This window comes from Orycteropus afer, unplaced genomic scaffold (genome assembly GCF_000298275.1).
Source record: "Orycteropus afer afer isolate SDZICR_OR568_19922 unplaced genomic scaffold, OryAfe1.0 scaffold00116, whole genome shotgun sequence".
Lineage (NCBI taxonomy): Eukaryota > Metazoa > Chordata > Mammalia > Tubulidentata > Orycteropodidae > Orycteropus > Orycteropus afer.
Window position 1 is genome coordinate 1,263,348 of NW_006921703.1, and position 14,846 is coordinate 1,278,193.

The window sequence follows — 14,846 nt, forward strand, 5'->3', positions numbered from 1 at the left end:
AAATTTATTAAGGCTTGCTTTATGGCCTAACATATGGTCTATCCTGGAGAATGTTCCATGTGCACTGGAAAAGAATGTATATTGTGCTGCTGTTGGGTGAAGTGCTCTGTAGATGTCTATAAGGTCAATCTGGTGGATTGTATTATTTAGCTCTTCTACATCTTTGTTGAATTTCTTTCCAGTTGTTCTATCTGTGATTGAAAGTGATGTATTAAAGTCTCTTACTATGACTGTGGAGTCATATATTTTTCTTTTCCACTCTTTTAAAGTCTGATTTATGTATTTTGGGGCTCTTTCATTGGTTCCATAGATATTTACTATGGTTATATCTTCTTGTTCAATTGGCCTTTCAATCATTATACAATGTCCTTTCTTGTCTCATAAGGTAGTTTTTGTTTTAAATCAATTTTATCAGAAATTAATATTGCCACTCCTGCTATTTTTTGGTTGCCATTGGCTTGATATATCTTTTTCCAAGCTTTGATTTTTAGTCTACATTTGTCTTTGTCTCTAAGGTGTGTCTCTTGTACACAGCATATTGATGGGTTATGTTTTCTTATCCAGTCTGCAACTCTCCATCCCTTGAGTGGTGCACTTAATCCATCGACATTAAGTGTAATTATTGACAAATATGAATTAGTTGCTGTCCTTTTGTTTTGTGTTTTCTCATGGTGTTGCTGGGGTTTCTTTGTTCCATATAATATTCTGTGTTGAGCTCATTATGTTTATGAATCATATTATCACTTCCTTTGTTGGTATTGTTTTAGTATTTGCTAAATATTTGTGCTTGTCCTCTTTTTTACTGTGATATGAAGGTTTATCATTTTTCTTTGAGGTTACCCTGTGATTTATAATTTTCTCCTTGAGTTTAGAACAGTCCATTCTATCTTGCAACTCTTGACTTCCTCACCATTTAGAAGTTCTGTAACTACAATATTTTTTCCCTCTTTTTGGTTTGTAGTTGTCCTCATTTGCCAATTGATGTCTCTGGTTCCCTGTTTACAATCTTGTAAGCTTAGTTTACTTTGGATACTTCCATAGCTGTGTTGGTTTCTGGGTTATGTCATCTTGTGTATTAATGGTTGTTTGTTGTTTGCTATTATTTGTTCTCTGTTCAAAGGACTGCCTTTAGTATCTCTTGTAAGGTTGGTCTGATTTTAACAAATTCTCTTAATTTTTGCTCATCTGGAAATCTCCTAATTTCACCATCATATTTGAGGGACAGTTTTGCCAGATAGCTCATTCTTGGTTGGAAATTTTTCTCTTTCAGGGTTTTATATACCATCCCATTGCCTTCTTGCTTACATGGTTTCTGCCAAGATATTAGAGTTTATTCTTACTGGTTGTCCTTTGTAGGAAAATTTTCAGGATTCTTTCTTTGTCTTTGGTTTTGATGAGTTTGATGATGATGTGTCTTGGTGATTTTCTTTTGGGTTCTATCCTGTTTGAGGTTCATTGGACTCTCTGAATGGATATAGTCTCATCTTTCATCATATTAGGGAAGTTATCTTCCAACAAATCTTGGACAATTTTCTCAGTGATTTTCTTTTTCTCTTCCTATTCTGGAATTCTGATTACATGTAGGTTATTCCTTGAGATGGTATTCCACATGAACCTTAGTCTTTCTTCCTTTTGTTTTGATCTTTTTTTCTGACTGATACTTTCCAAAGAAGTATTCAGGTATTTGTCTTCAATCTCATTAATTCTGTCTTCCATTGATTCAATTCTACTCCTTTACCCTTTCAATGTGTTTTCTATTTCTGAAAAATTAGTATTAATCTTTTGGATTTCTATCTGTAGATTTGTATCATGTCTAATATTTCATTTGTTTTATCATTTTGTTCTTGTATTTTCTTCTGAAATTGTTCTAGGGTTTTGTCTATATTTTCCTTTATTTTGTCAGTGTTTTCCTTGATCTGTTTGTCAATCCTTTGAAGATACTTAAGTATAATTCTTTTAAATTCCATATCAGGGAGTTCCAATGCTGCTTCATCCTCAGGGATGTGTTCTAGGTTGTATACTGTTCCCTTGTTTCTACTACTTTATCTTGCTTCTTTATGTGCACTGCGATGGTCTGTTGTCTCTGAGACATTGTGATGTTGTTGTATTTAGATCTCTATTAACTGTTTGTGAAGAGCAGCTAAGGGGGAGTCAGGCTCTTTTCATGGTTGTTTACCATTGGGCAGTTGATGAAGAAGGACGTGGTGGGTCTTACTCAGTAAGTGAACCTGCAGGATGTGTGGTGTAGTTGTGTCGTATGGGCACCATTTTTCTCTCCCACTCAGTTAGACAAAAACAAAAATAGAAAAACCATCAAAAAAGTAAAAGGAAGTGGAATAAAAACACACCGCCTAAGCTCACAGGAACAATCACCAAAAATTAAAATAAAATAAAATAACACAATATCTGGGGAGAGAACAATAAGAGAAAAAAGGTAGAATAGGAGAACAATGAAGAAAAAATGGGAAAAATGCAAAAAGAATAAAAGGAATGGGGTTAACCATTGGAAAGAAAAAAAATGGGAATCAGGAACAGGGAAGAGAGAAAAAGCTGACAACTAGAACCTGGGAAGGGAAGAATAAAGAATAATAATAAAAAAGGACAATAATAATAATAATAATAATAATTTTAAAATAGACAAAAGCAAACAAACTAAAAAAAAAAAGAAAAAAATCTGGGCAGGGTGGGGCAGGATATCTAGGCTCCTTCTGAGCACAGAGACTGGGATGGAATTCCTACTGGCCAGGGAGGTGAGTGGGAGTGAGGGATAGCCACACTTCAGTTCACCAAGCGGGTGTGGGGTCTAAGAGTAACAAAGGGAATACCACACCTTTCCAGCTGTCTGTGTCCTGGAGTGTCCTTGTGGTTCCCAGCAAGTGGAGCCTATTTTTAAGTCCCTGGAATCTGGGAGAACACTGTTGCTTTAAATATCCAAAATGGTTGAACCACTTGTAAACATTCAAAATGGCTGCACCCTCCAGACAAGCAAAAGTGTACAGCTCAGCCCATCACCTTCTTTGCTGCTTCCCCTTTTATTCACCAGCCACCAGTGCAGTCCTCTGTGCAGCCCGTGGCTAGTAGGGCCAATTTTTAGGTTAATTCTTAGGTCCTAACACCACTTGGCAATAACTAAGTTGTCTGTGCCATTAGGATCACTGACAGACCACAGCTCCATATGTCTCATTTTGGGGGGTTTTCATGCAGGTTTTTCTACTAGTTGGAGTTCAGTCCACTTCTATATCTTTCCTTTCAAAGCTCAGGGTTCCAGGATTATCTTCTGTATCTATGTTAATTGGTTCTCCTTTTCTTTGATGAATAGGGTCTGTAGTTTGTCTGCCTATTCATTCATCTTACCGGAACTTGGGCCATGCTTTTGTGTATTTTTGTATTTCTTTCCTTAGCTATATTTGAAGGGGCCATGGAGACTATGTCCCTTTGGAGGCTTTTCTCAGCCTGTTACCTTCTGTAGGTGGTTGGAAGCCCAAAGATTTTTTGAAGTCTCAGGTAATAACAGCTGGTTTTTCTTTCTCTTTCTTCTCTCCCTTTTACCCCCCTTTAGCATTTGATTGTTTAATGATTAAAAAAAAAAAAAAAAAAACAAAACCCACTGCCATTGAATCATATCTGACTTGCAGAGCCCCTTCTTGGGTTTCCGAGGTGATATCTCTACAGAGGCAGATTGTCCAATCTTCCTTCCAAGGAGTGGCTGGTGGGTTTGAACCTCCAGCTTTCTGGTTAGCAGTCAAATGCCTTAGGCACTATGCCACCAGAGTAATATTCAAAAGGGGATAATTTTGAGTGAGGGACAGGATAGTAAGAATTGCTTCCCTTCTGCCTGAAGATGATATCATGTATCATCTGTTACCGTTGTCTGTTACATTTCTTAGAATCACAGTCTGATCCTTTTGGCAGTACAACTCTCAGAAACAATTTTGATTTTTTTAGGTCTTTGATTCCAGTGCCAATAATCACATCCATGATCCTCTTTGAGAAATGTCTCTCTCTCCTTCTGAACTTAATTACAGGTACTTTGAGCTTCCTATGCGTCCCATGGAAGCAGACCCTTGGTCTCATTTCTCTGAGTCAAATGATAAGTTTTACATAGGACAATCTTAATCTAAATAAAACTTCTAAGAAAAATTTCTTTTAGTTTTTATCCTGCACACAACTCTTAATATAAGTGTTAAAAAGCTTTCATTGTTCAAAACATTTCAATCAAATTAAAATTCAATCAAATTCAAACAAATCAGTTTTGATTTTTATTATTTGTAAATATAATAGGTCACATTTTGTTTCCAATCTGCAGGTCCCAGAATTTCTGAGCTCTCTGTATTTTCTTTCATCCCTTTTCAAAACCATGTCAACTTTTCTTTTCTTAGCTTGCGTATTTCTGATAGCAGTTTATTAAATGAATCTCATAACAACTAACCCATACCAACTCCATTTTATCTGAAGACTCTTTCACCCAAAGCCACACATTTATTAAGTACATAATATGCCTTCCAATTTAGTTGTAGGTGACAATTTTACCAAATGTTTACCAGTGCATAACATGGGTTGCTGTTTCCAGACGTCTATAAAATTTTCCTTGCCATCAGTTACTTGTATTCCCCAAAGTTGATGCCACATATTTTAAGTTTTTGTTATGGTAACACCAGATGTAGATCTGATATGAATTTTTGTATCAATTGAATTGAATAGGCAAAGCATTAATATGCAGGATACCAATAAATCAGGGGTATCAAAAACAGAAAAAAGAAATGAAGGAAATAGTATTTGCTCTTTGATTTCTTTTTTTAATTAAAATAATTATCTGAGGAGAAAACCCAGATCATTGTATACTTATTTATTTAATAGTTTAGTCTCTCTCTCTCTCTCTTTTTTAATGGAAATATGGGTGGGAATCATAATAATCTTTTTAGTGTCTTAGACTTCTAACAATCTTAGTTAACCCTCACTTCCTGCCAAAGTGAAAGTGGGAAAATAGAGAGGTTTTTTTTTTTTTTTTGGTTTTTGTTATTATAGGATATTTCAAACAGAAACAAAGAGTAGTACAACGAACCCCTTTGTGTCCATAATCTAGCTTCAAAATCTGTCAACTAATGACTAATCTTTTTTTTTCTTATTTCTTTTTTAAATCCCTTCATCCATATCAAATCTGTCTCTTAATTATCCATCTGTTTTCCTTCCTTTCTCCTCCCCCATCCCTGGTAACCAAGAAAGAAAAATTCCTTCTCTGTGTAAATCTTTCCTTGACTTTTTACAATATGAGCTCTTACAATATTTGTCCTTCTGTGATTGATTTATTTCACTCAGTATAATATCCTCCAAGCTCATCCACATTATGAGGTGACTTGCTAATTCTTTATTATTCTTTAATGTTGCATAGTATTCCACTGTGTATGTAGTGTAGTTTGGTTATCCCTTCTTCTGTTGATGAGTACTCAGGTTGTTTCAACCCCTTTGCTATTATAAATAGTGCTGTGATGAAAAAAGCAGAGAAGTTTTGAATGTAGCGTGTTCCCCATCACATATTCCATTAAACTCATGTCCTACAGAAAGTGGGGGTGGTGGATAGAGTTATTTCACTAAATTTTTGAGCACAAATGCACCAACAACAGTACCTTAGGGCAACTCTGACAGAGATTAATGGAGAGTTGAGAAACTATTCTCCTTCCCTTTCCAAAACTTTACCAATACTATGAAGGTTTGTAAAAGCTCTCATGGCATAGTGGATAAGGCACTTGACTGCTACCCAGAAGGTCAGTGGTTCAAACCCACTAGCTGTTCCATGGAAGGAAGATGTGGCAATCTAATTCTGTAAAGATTTATAGTCTCATGAACTTGGTGGGGGTCGCTATGAGTCAGAAATGACTCCATGGCAGTGAGTAGTAGCAGTATGAAGTCTCATGGTTTAAAATCAGGAAAGGTGAGTGTGAGGGTTACATCTTTCTTCCTACATATTCAGTCTGCATGCTGAGCAAATAACTGAGAAGCTAGATTATATGAAGAAGAACGAGGCATTAGGATTGGAGGAAGACTCCTCCAATGTGATATGCACCTGCATATCACTGGTCCCTGAAATGACCAGTGTTGATCCAATAGATGTGGAAGATGCCTTCATGCCCTGGCCTCATAATTGCCAATGCTCTGACCCTTCATGTTGTTGTTGTTGTAAGTCACTATTGAGTCAGTTCCAACTCACAGCGACCCTATGTACAACAGAATGAAACACTGCCTTGTCCTGTGCCATCTTCACAATCTTTGCTATATTTGAGATATGCAGGTGACATATGTGATATGCAGGTGACACGATCTTGCTTTGTGAAAGTGACTTGAAGAACTTACTGATGAAGATCAAAGACTACAGTCTTCAGTATGGATTACACCTCAACATAAAGAAAACAAAAGTCCTCACAACTGGACCAGTAAGCAACCTCACAATAAATGGAGAAAAGATTGAAGTTGTCAGTGATTTCATTTTACCTGAATCTACAATTAATGCCCGGGGAAGCAGCAGTCAAGAAATCAAGTGATGTATTGCACTGGGCAAATCTGCTGCAAAAGACCTCTTTAAAATGTTAAAGAGCAAAGATGTCACTTTGAAGACTCAGGTATGCCTGACTCAAACTTTGGTATTTTCAATTGCCTCATATGCACGTGAAAGCTGGACAGTGAATAAGGAAGAGTGAAGAAGAATTGATGCATTTGAATTGTGGTGTTGGAAAAGAATACTGAAAATACCATGGACTGTCAGAAGAAGGAACATATCTGTCTTGAAAGAAGTACAACCAGAATGCTCCTTAGATGTGAGAATGGCCAGACTTCACCTTACCTACTTTGATCATGCTGTCAGAAGAGACCAGTCCCTAGAGAAGATGCTTGATAAAGTAGAGGGTCAGTGAAAAAGTGAAAAACTCCATCCCTCAACAATGGATTGACACAGTGGCTGCAATGACATGCTCAAATATAGCAAAGATTGTGAGGATGGCGCAGGACCAGGCAGTGATTCATTCTGTTGTACATAGGGTCGCTGTGAGTTGGAACTGACTCAACAGTGTCTAACAACAACAACATGAAGTTTCAGAGCATGGGCAATTACGGGGCCAGGGCATGAAGGCATCTTCCACATCTATTGGAGCAACACTGTTCATTGCAGGGACCAGTGCTAGAACAGCAGGGACAGGAGAGCAAAGGAGAGACAGTACCTAGATAAGTGGCTGACAGGAATGGACTTGTTTATGATCACATGTGGGACATCTCAGGGATTCAAATAAATACTTAAGGAGAGGATTAGCATTTAGAGGTCATTGTCCTGCGTTATGCCACGAGGAGAAAGCAACCAATGCATTTTTAGTACCATTATTATTATTATTTTAACTTTTTAGCTTGAAATAATTATAAATTTATAAAAAGTTGCAAAGAAATGTACAGGAAGTCCAGTCCACCCTTCACCTAGCCTCTCCCATTGTTAACATCTTATGTAATTATAATATCATATAAAAATAGGAAACTCACATTGGTACAAGCCACAGTTTATTTAGATTTCACTAGTTATCCATGCAACTCATTTGTGTGTGTTTGTGTGTTGCTTTATGCAATGTTATCATTTGCATAGCTTCTTATAGCCACCACTACAGTTATTGGGAGCTCTGGTAGCATAGTGGCTAAGGCACTTGACTGCTAACCAGAAGGTTGGCAGTTCAAACCCACCAGCCACTCCTCGGAAGGAAGATGGGGCAATCTACTTCCATAGTGATACTACCTCCAAAACCCATGGGGTGGCTATGAGTCGGGTCCGACTCAGTGGCACATAACAACAACCACAACAACAGTTATATTAGTTTTGTGGAGTTTCTGTAACAAAATACCACAAACTGGGTGGCTTATAATAGCAGAAATTTATTGTTTCAGTTCTGGGGAGTAATTGAGGGTTTTGAATTAGTCCAAATTCAGGTTGTTGAAAGGGCCATGTTCCCATCCTTTTGGTTTGTCTCAGCTTCTGGTAGCCCCAGATATTCCTTGGCTTACAGTTGTAGCATAGCTCCATTGTCACATGTCCATCTTCCCTCTGTCTCTCTTCTCTTCTCTTCCTTTTATAGGTTTTATTTATTTATATATTTTTTTAGCTCCACCCTGCTCTGGTATAAATTCATATTAACTTAACTGACAACATTCTCAAAGATGCTGTTTCTAAGAAAGGTCATATCGCAGGTACAAGTGGATAGAACTTTAACATAAAATTTTGGGGGGCACAATTCAATCTATAACAACAGTCAAGATGCTGAACTGTCCTCTTACCACAAAGCTGTCTCCTGCTACTTCTTTAGAGCCATACCCATCCCATTGCTCCATCTTTAACCCCTGGCAACCACCATCTGTTCTCCATCTCTGTAGTTACATTAATTCATGAATGTTATATACATGGAATATGCAGAATGGATCCTTTCAAAATGTCTCTTTCTTTTTCCACTGAGTATAATTTCCTTGAAGTTCATCCAAGTTGTTACACTTATCATTAGTTCATTCTTTTTTTATTGCTGAGTAGTATTCCATGATACTAGAATTACAGCAAAAAAGGGGAAGGTCCTCAATGAGATGGATTGACACAGTGGCTGTAACAATGGGCTCAGGTATGGCAAGGATTGTGAGGCTAGTGCAGGACTAGGTAGTATTTCATTCTGTTGTACATAGGTTCTCTATGAGTTGGATGGCAGCTAACAACAACAACAGGAAGTATTCCAAAGTACTTCTCATGTACTTTGGACATGTTATCAATAAGAACCAATCCCTGGAAAAGGACATGATGGTTGGTAAAGAAGATGGTCAGTGAAAGAGAGGAAGACTCAACAAAATGGATTGACATAGTGGTTGGAACTATGGGCTCAAACATAGCAATGATTGTGAGGATGGCCTAGGACAAGACAGTGTTTTTGTTCTGATGTACATGGGATCTTTATGAGTTGGAACCAACTCAACAGCACCTAGCAACAACAAGTATCCCATGGCATGCCGTTCTGGATACCTAGTGCCACTCTGACAGGAATATACCACAAATGGGATGGCCTTAACACAGCAGGAGTTTATTCTCTTATAGTTCAGGAGGCCAGAAGTCCAAGTTCAAAGTGCCAGGCTCTAGGGGCTGTGTGAAAGCCCCTTGACCTTGGGCTTCAGCTCTGCCTCTTGCCTCTGGCCCACTGAAGGTAGAGGTGTCTCTTCACTCAGGCAGCTACTGGCTGCTGAGGCTAACAAGCCCAATGTCGACAAATAAAATGGCACAGTCCTGATGTTACCAAACCACATGGCAGGCCATTAATTCAAATCCACTGAAAGTCCCAAGGTCAGCAGAGCATAGCAGGCTGCTGAACAATGACACAGCTACATGACGGGTTCAAGCATGCCATAAGCTGACCATTTCCAAAGCTCTTTCTTATATACGGAAAGCAGACCACATACCCAAAGGAGCTACTCAGCCGCTCCAATAGATTCCACCATGGAGATAATTACCAGTCTTACCATGGGGAATAACTACATCCAGCTGCCTAGCCACTCAATCAGGTCCAGCCAAGTTGACGCACAAGCTTAACTACCACACCTGGATATATCACAGTTAGGTTAACCATGCACCAATTGAAGAACACTTGAGTAATTTACCTATTATGAGTAAAGCTGCTCTAGTGGTGTAGTGCCTAAGGCATTTGACTGCTAACCAGAAGACTAGTAGTTCAAACCTAGCAGCCACTCCTTAGAAGACTGGGCAATCTACTTCCATAGAGATACCTCCTCGGAAACCCAAGGAGGCGTCGCTAGGAGTTAAAACCAACTTGATGGCAGTGAGTATGAACATTTGTGTGCAAGTTTCTGCATGAAAATAACTTTTCACTTCTCTGGGATAAATATCCAATAACACATTTGCTGGGTTTTATGCTAAGTTCAGTTTCAGCTTTTAAAGAAATTGTTGAACTATTTTCCAGAGTGTCTATACCACTCTACTTTCCTGCCAGCAATGCGTGTGATCCAGTTTCTTTGCTTTCTTGTCAGCATTTAGTGTTAAACACTGTTTTTTATTTCAGCCATTCTAATAGGTGTGTAGTGATACTTCATTGTGGTTTTAACTTGCATTCCCTTAATGGTCTTAAAGCTGACTATCTTTTCAGGTATACACACACACACACACACACACATAGATATATATGTATGTACTCTTCATATATATATGTACTTTTCATATATATATATGTACATATATATGTACTCTTTATATATATATATGTACATATATATGTACTGTTCATATATATGAACAGATGCCTATTCATACCTTTTGCCCATTTTCTAAGTGCAGTTTGATTTTTTTGCTGTTAAGTTTTGAGAGTTCTTTATATAGAGTTCTTTATATATTCTATATGCAAATCATTTGTCAAATATGTGGTTTGTAAATATCTTTTTTCCAAGTCTGTAATTTGTCTTTTCATCTTTTTAACAAAGTCTTTTGCAGAGCAAACATTTGGTACGGTATAATTTATCAAGTTTTCCTTTCATACTTTTGATGTCAAGTCTAAGAACTCTTTGCCTAGTCCTAGGTCTTGAAATATTTATCTCATTTTCCCCTTAAAATCTCTTAAAGTTTTAAAATTTACATTTAAGTCCATTATCCATTGTGTTTATTTGTTTATCCCTGTAGAATGTCAATTGCTTCAGCACCATTTGTTGGAATTGAATTGTTTTTGTTGTTATATTGTTGTTACGTGCCCTGGAGTCAGCCCGACTCATAGCGACCCTCCTTGGGTTTCCTAGGCAGTATCACTACGGAAGTAGGATTGCCCAACCTTCCTTCCGAGGAGTGGCTGGTGAGTTTGAACCGCCAGCCTTCTGGTTAGCAGTCAAGTGCCTTAGACACTATGCTACCAGAGCTCCTTTGAATTGCTTTTACACTTCTAAAAAATTAATTGAGTATATTGTGTGGGTCTATTTCTGATTTCTCTATTCTGTTCCATTGATCTACGTGTTTATCCTTCTTCCAGTACTACACTGTCTTGATTACTGTAACTTATGTAGTAAGCCTTAACATTGAGGAGAGTGATTTCTCCCAGTTTACTTATTATTTATTTTTTCAAAATTATTTTGGTTATTCTAGGCCCTTTTTCTTTCAGCACAAATTTACAATTAAGATCATCTATGTCTATAAACAACTTTGCTGAGATTTTGATAGCAATGGGATTAAATTTATAGATCAATTTGGGGACAATTGACACCTTTACTATGTTGAGTCTTCCAATTAGTATATCTCTCCAATTATTTAGGTCATCTTTGATGTCTTTCATCAGTATCTTGTAATTTTTAGCATATAAATCCTAAACGTGTTTTGTTAGATTTATACCTCAGACTTTCATTTTTGGGGGGCAATTTATTTATTTTTACTCTAAGATTTTTATTTATGAGAAACATCTGTCACAAAATTTATATGTGTGTGTGTATACATGGGTATAAATTGGACAGGAATATATTGATTGTGCAAAGTGAAATGTGGTTGTGCATTGATGAATTGCTATTTCTTTAATCTTCAATCCTCTAATTACTTTTTCTTTTAACATATTTATTGTGATTTGGGTGAAATTTTACAAAGCAGATTAGTTTTACAGTCAAAAGTTCATACACATTTTGTTTTGTGACACTGATTACATTCCCCGCAGTTGAACAGCGCTCCTTCCACTTCCTCCCTGTGGTTTCCCTTTCCCTGTGTCCTTCTTGCCTGTCATTCTTGTCTCCCTGCCTTTCTCCCTGTGTAACTGCTGCCCTTGTAATCTCCCATGGTTTATCGTTCTAAGGTGTGCACCTCCCAGTATAATGGTTTACCTCATAGGCTTGTCTATTGTTTGGCTGAGAGTAAAGCCACAGGAGAGAGAGTTCAATTCCAGGCCCAAAGGGTGACTCAGGGGCCACAGTCTTGGGAGTTTCACTGGTTTCTATCTGACTAGTAAACTTGGTTTTTTTTTGTGCTTTTTAATTTTGTTCTAAAATTTTTCTCCCACTCCATCCAGTATCTCTAATTTTAATTCCTTTCTAAGAGGTTAGCATTGCTGGCCAGCCACCATCTAGTTTTTCTGGTCTCAGAGTCATATAGGCTGAGGTTCTCATGGTCCATTAGTCTTTTGGACTGTTTCCAGGTGTTTTAATTTTTTTTTCATTTTCTTTTTCTCTGGGCGAGGAGAGATCAACTCAATAGTTGTATCTTAGACTGCCGCTCACAAGCTTTTAAGACCCAAGTTGCTACTCACTGAGGTATAATTCAGAACAATATTTTTGTTTACTGTGTTGTGCCAATTGAGCTTGAGGTTACTTGTAACCATGCTCCTCAGCCCACAGGCCCAGTGACTCACTCCCTCAGGGTGCTTAGCTGTGGCTGAGAAGTCATCCTAATTTTGCCCCCTGTTAGGATTATACTGCATATGGATATTTTTATAGTAACATATAAACATGTATATAGAAATATTGTCTGCCAAACCTGTATGGTCACAAATACACTTTTTTGGGGGCAATTTAAATGGTACAATGCGTTTTTCTTTTTAATTTTCATCTACATTTGTTTTTTGTTAGTAATATTAAAATACAATAGATTTTGGGTTGGTCTTGTATCCCATGACAGACATTTATTCTAGGAATTCTTTTATTTTTTTTTGCTAGATTTCTTGGAGTTTTCTACCAGAGATAATAATGTCTGCAAATATGAAATGTCATATTTCTTCCTTTCCAATCTGCATGCCATTTATTCTTTTCCTTGACTCATTGCACTGGCTAGAAGAACCAGTTCTATATTGAATAGGAGTGGTGAGAGTGGATATCTTCACTTTATTCCAGATTTTAGAGGAGAGCATTCAGTCTTTTGCTATTAAGCATGATGTTAGCTAGATACTTTTTATGAGGTTGAAGATATTCCCCTCTACTCCTAGTTTGCCAAGAGTTTGTCATAAACCACTATTGCATTTTATCAAATACTTTTTATGCATCAATTGATATGACCATATGAGTTATATTCTTAGCCTATTGATATGGTGGATTGCACTGATTAGTTTTTGTGTATTGAAGCAGCCTTGCATACTTGAAATACTTCCAGCTTGGTTGGATGTGTTGTATTATTCTTTTTATACATTGTTGGATTTGATTTGATAGTATTTTGTCGAGGATTTTTGTGTTTAAGTTCATGAGAGATGCTGATATGTAGTTTTGTGTGTATAAGTGTGTGTGTATGCTGTCTTTGTCTGGTTTTAGTCTCAGGGTAATATTGGCCTTATAAGATGAGTTAGAAACTGTTTCCTCATCTTCTATTTCCTGGGAGAGATTATGTAAAATTGGTATTAATTGTTCTTTAAATGTTTGGTAAGATATTTACCCTTTTGGACTTGGAGATTCTGATTTTCGCTGTTGTTTTAATGTGAATTTATTTGTACTCATAAAAACCAGTGGGAATTAGGAACACTGTGTCCAAGAGGGTCTAGAGAAATTTGGGTCATAGTTACTACTGTTTGTCACGTGCCATTGTGTATTGGTAATCATTGCAATACTAGACTTAGGACAGTGCCTGGCACATAGTAACACCAATGTAAGGTTGCTGAATGAATGAATGGGCTCTTGGCGCTCTGACTGCTGTAGACTGGCCAAAACAGCTGAAGCCTGGTGCTGCTTACAGGAGTCTGGTGAGGAGAGGGCAACAGGGAGGTACTTGAGTTGTCTTTTGGATGGAAAATTCTCTTTAGAAAAAGGAAAAAGGAGATAGTGTTTGTGGTCCCCTTTCTTCCTTTTTTTTTTTTCAAAAAAAGAAAAAAAGCCCAAACTCACTGCCATCAAGTCAATTCTGACTCATAGTCACCCCTGTTGGGTTTCCGACGCTGTAAATCTCTACAAAATTCCCTCTGTGGAACAGCTGGTGGGTTTGAACCACTGATCTTCTGGTTAGCAACACCACCACCAAAGCTTCTTTATCTGCCTGAAGTGCTATCAGTCAAGCCCCAATCAGTCACACAACCTTGGGCAACCCAATGAACTCAAGAATCTGAAAAACATGGGGAGTTGGGGATTGGGAGGTGTACAATTGCAATTGGCTGAGTATCTCCTCACACAGAAACAAGCTCTGAGAATTGCACTTGGAATTAGAAAATGGAAAGGAAATTAGAACGTATTGATCTGAGGCATGATTTATGGAGAATCATTCCTAATTATCTGTAGATGAGTAGACTGAGACTTGTAGAAACTATTTACTTCCCTGGCTCGCTCTGAATTTCAAAAACTACACCAAGGTGCTTGCCACCTGTAGTGCAGCTTCTAATCTGCTAAGTGGTTTGTTTTGAATCCCTTGGATTACACAGCTTCAGAAGATTTTCTGCCAGAGCTAATTTTGTGTGTGGGTGCTCATGAACAAAAGCATTGATTTTTTGGGGTTATTTCTACTAGAGACCCACTTATTGACATAAAGATCTACTGCTTTATTCATTTCATAGTATAACAGAGTATCTGGGTTATTAAATTCATTATTATTATTATAGGTAGGTGCTAAAAAATGGTGTAATTATTAAAGATATTAGTTAATATAAATAAATTCTTTGATTTGTACTTCGAACACTATATTAATGAATAACAAACAAAAAACAAACTCACTGCCAACGACTGGATTCCGACTCATAGCAACCTCTCCTTAGGTTTCCCAGGTGGTATCACTACAGAAGTAAATCACCCAATCTTCTTTCCAAGGAGTGGCTGGTGGGTCAAAAATCTTTATTAATTTTAATATTAGTATCTTTATTAATTTTTTATGACCTACCTATTTCTATCACTCTGTGGACAATCCTGGG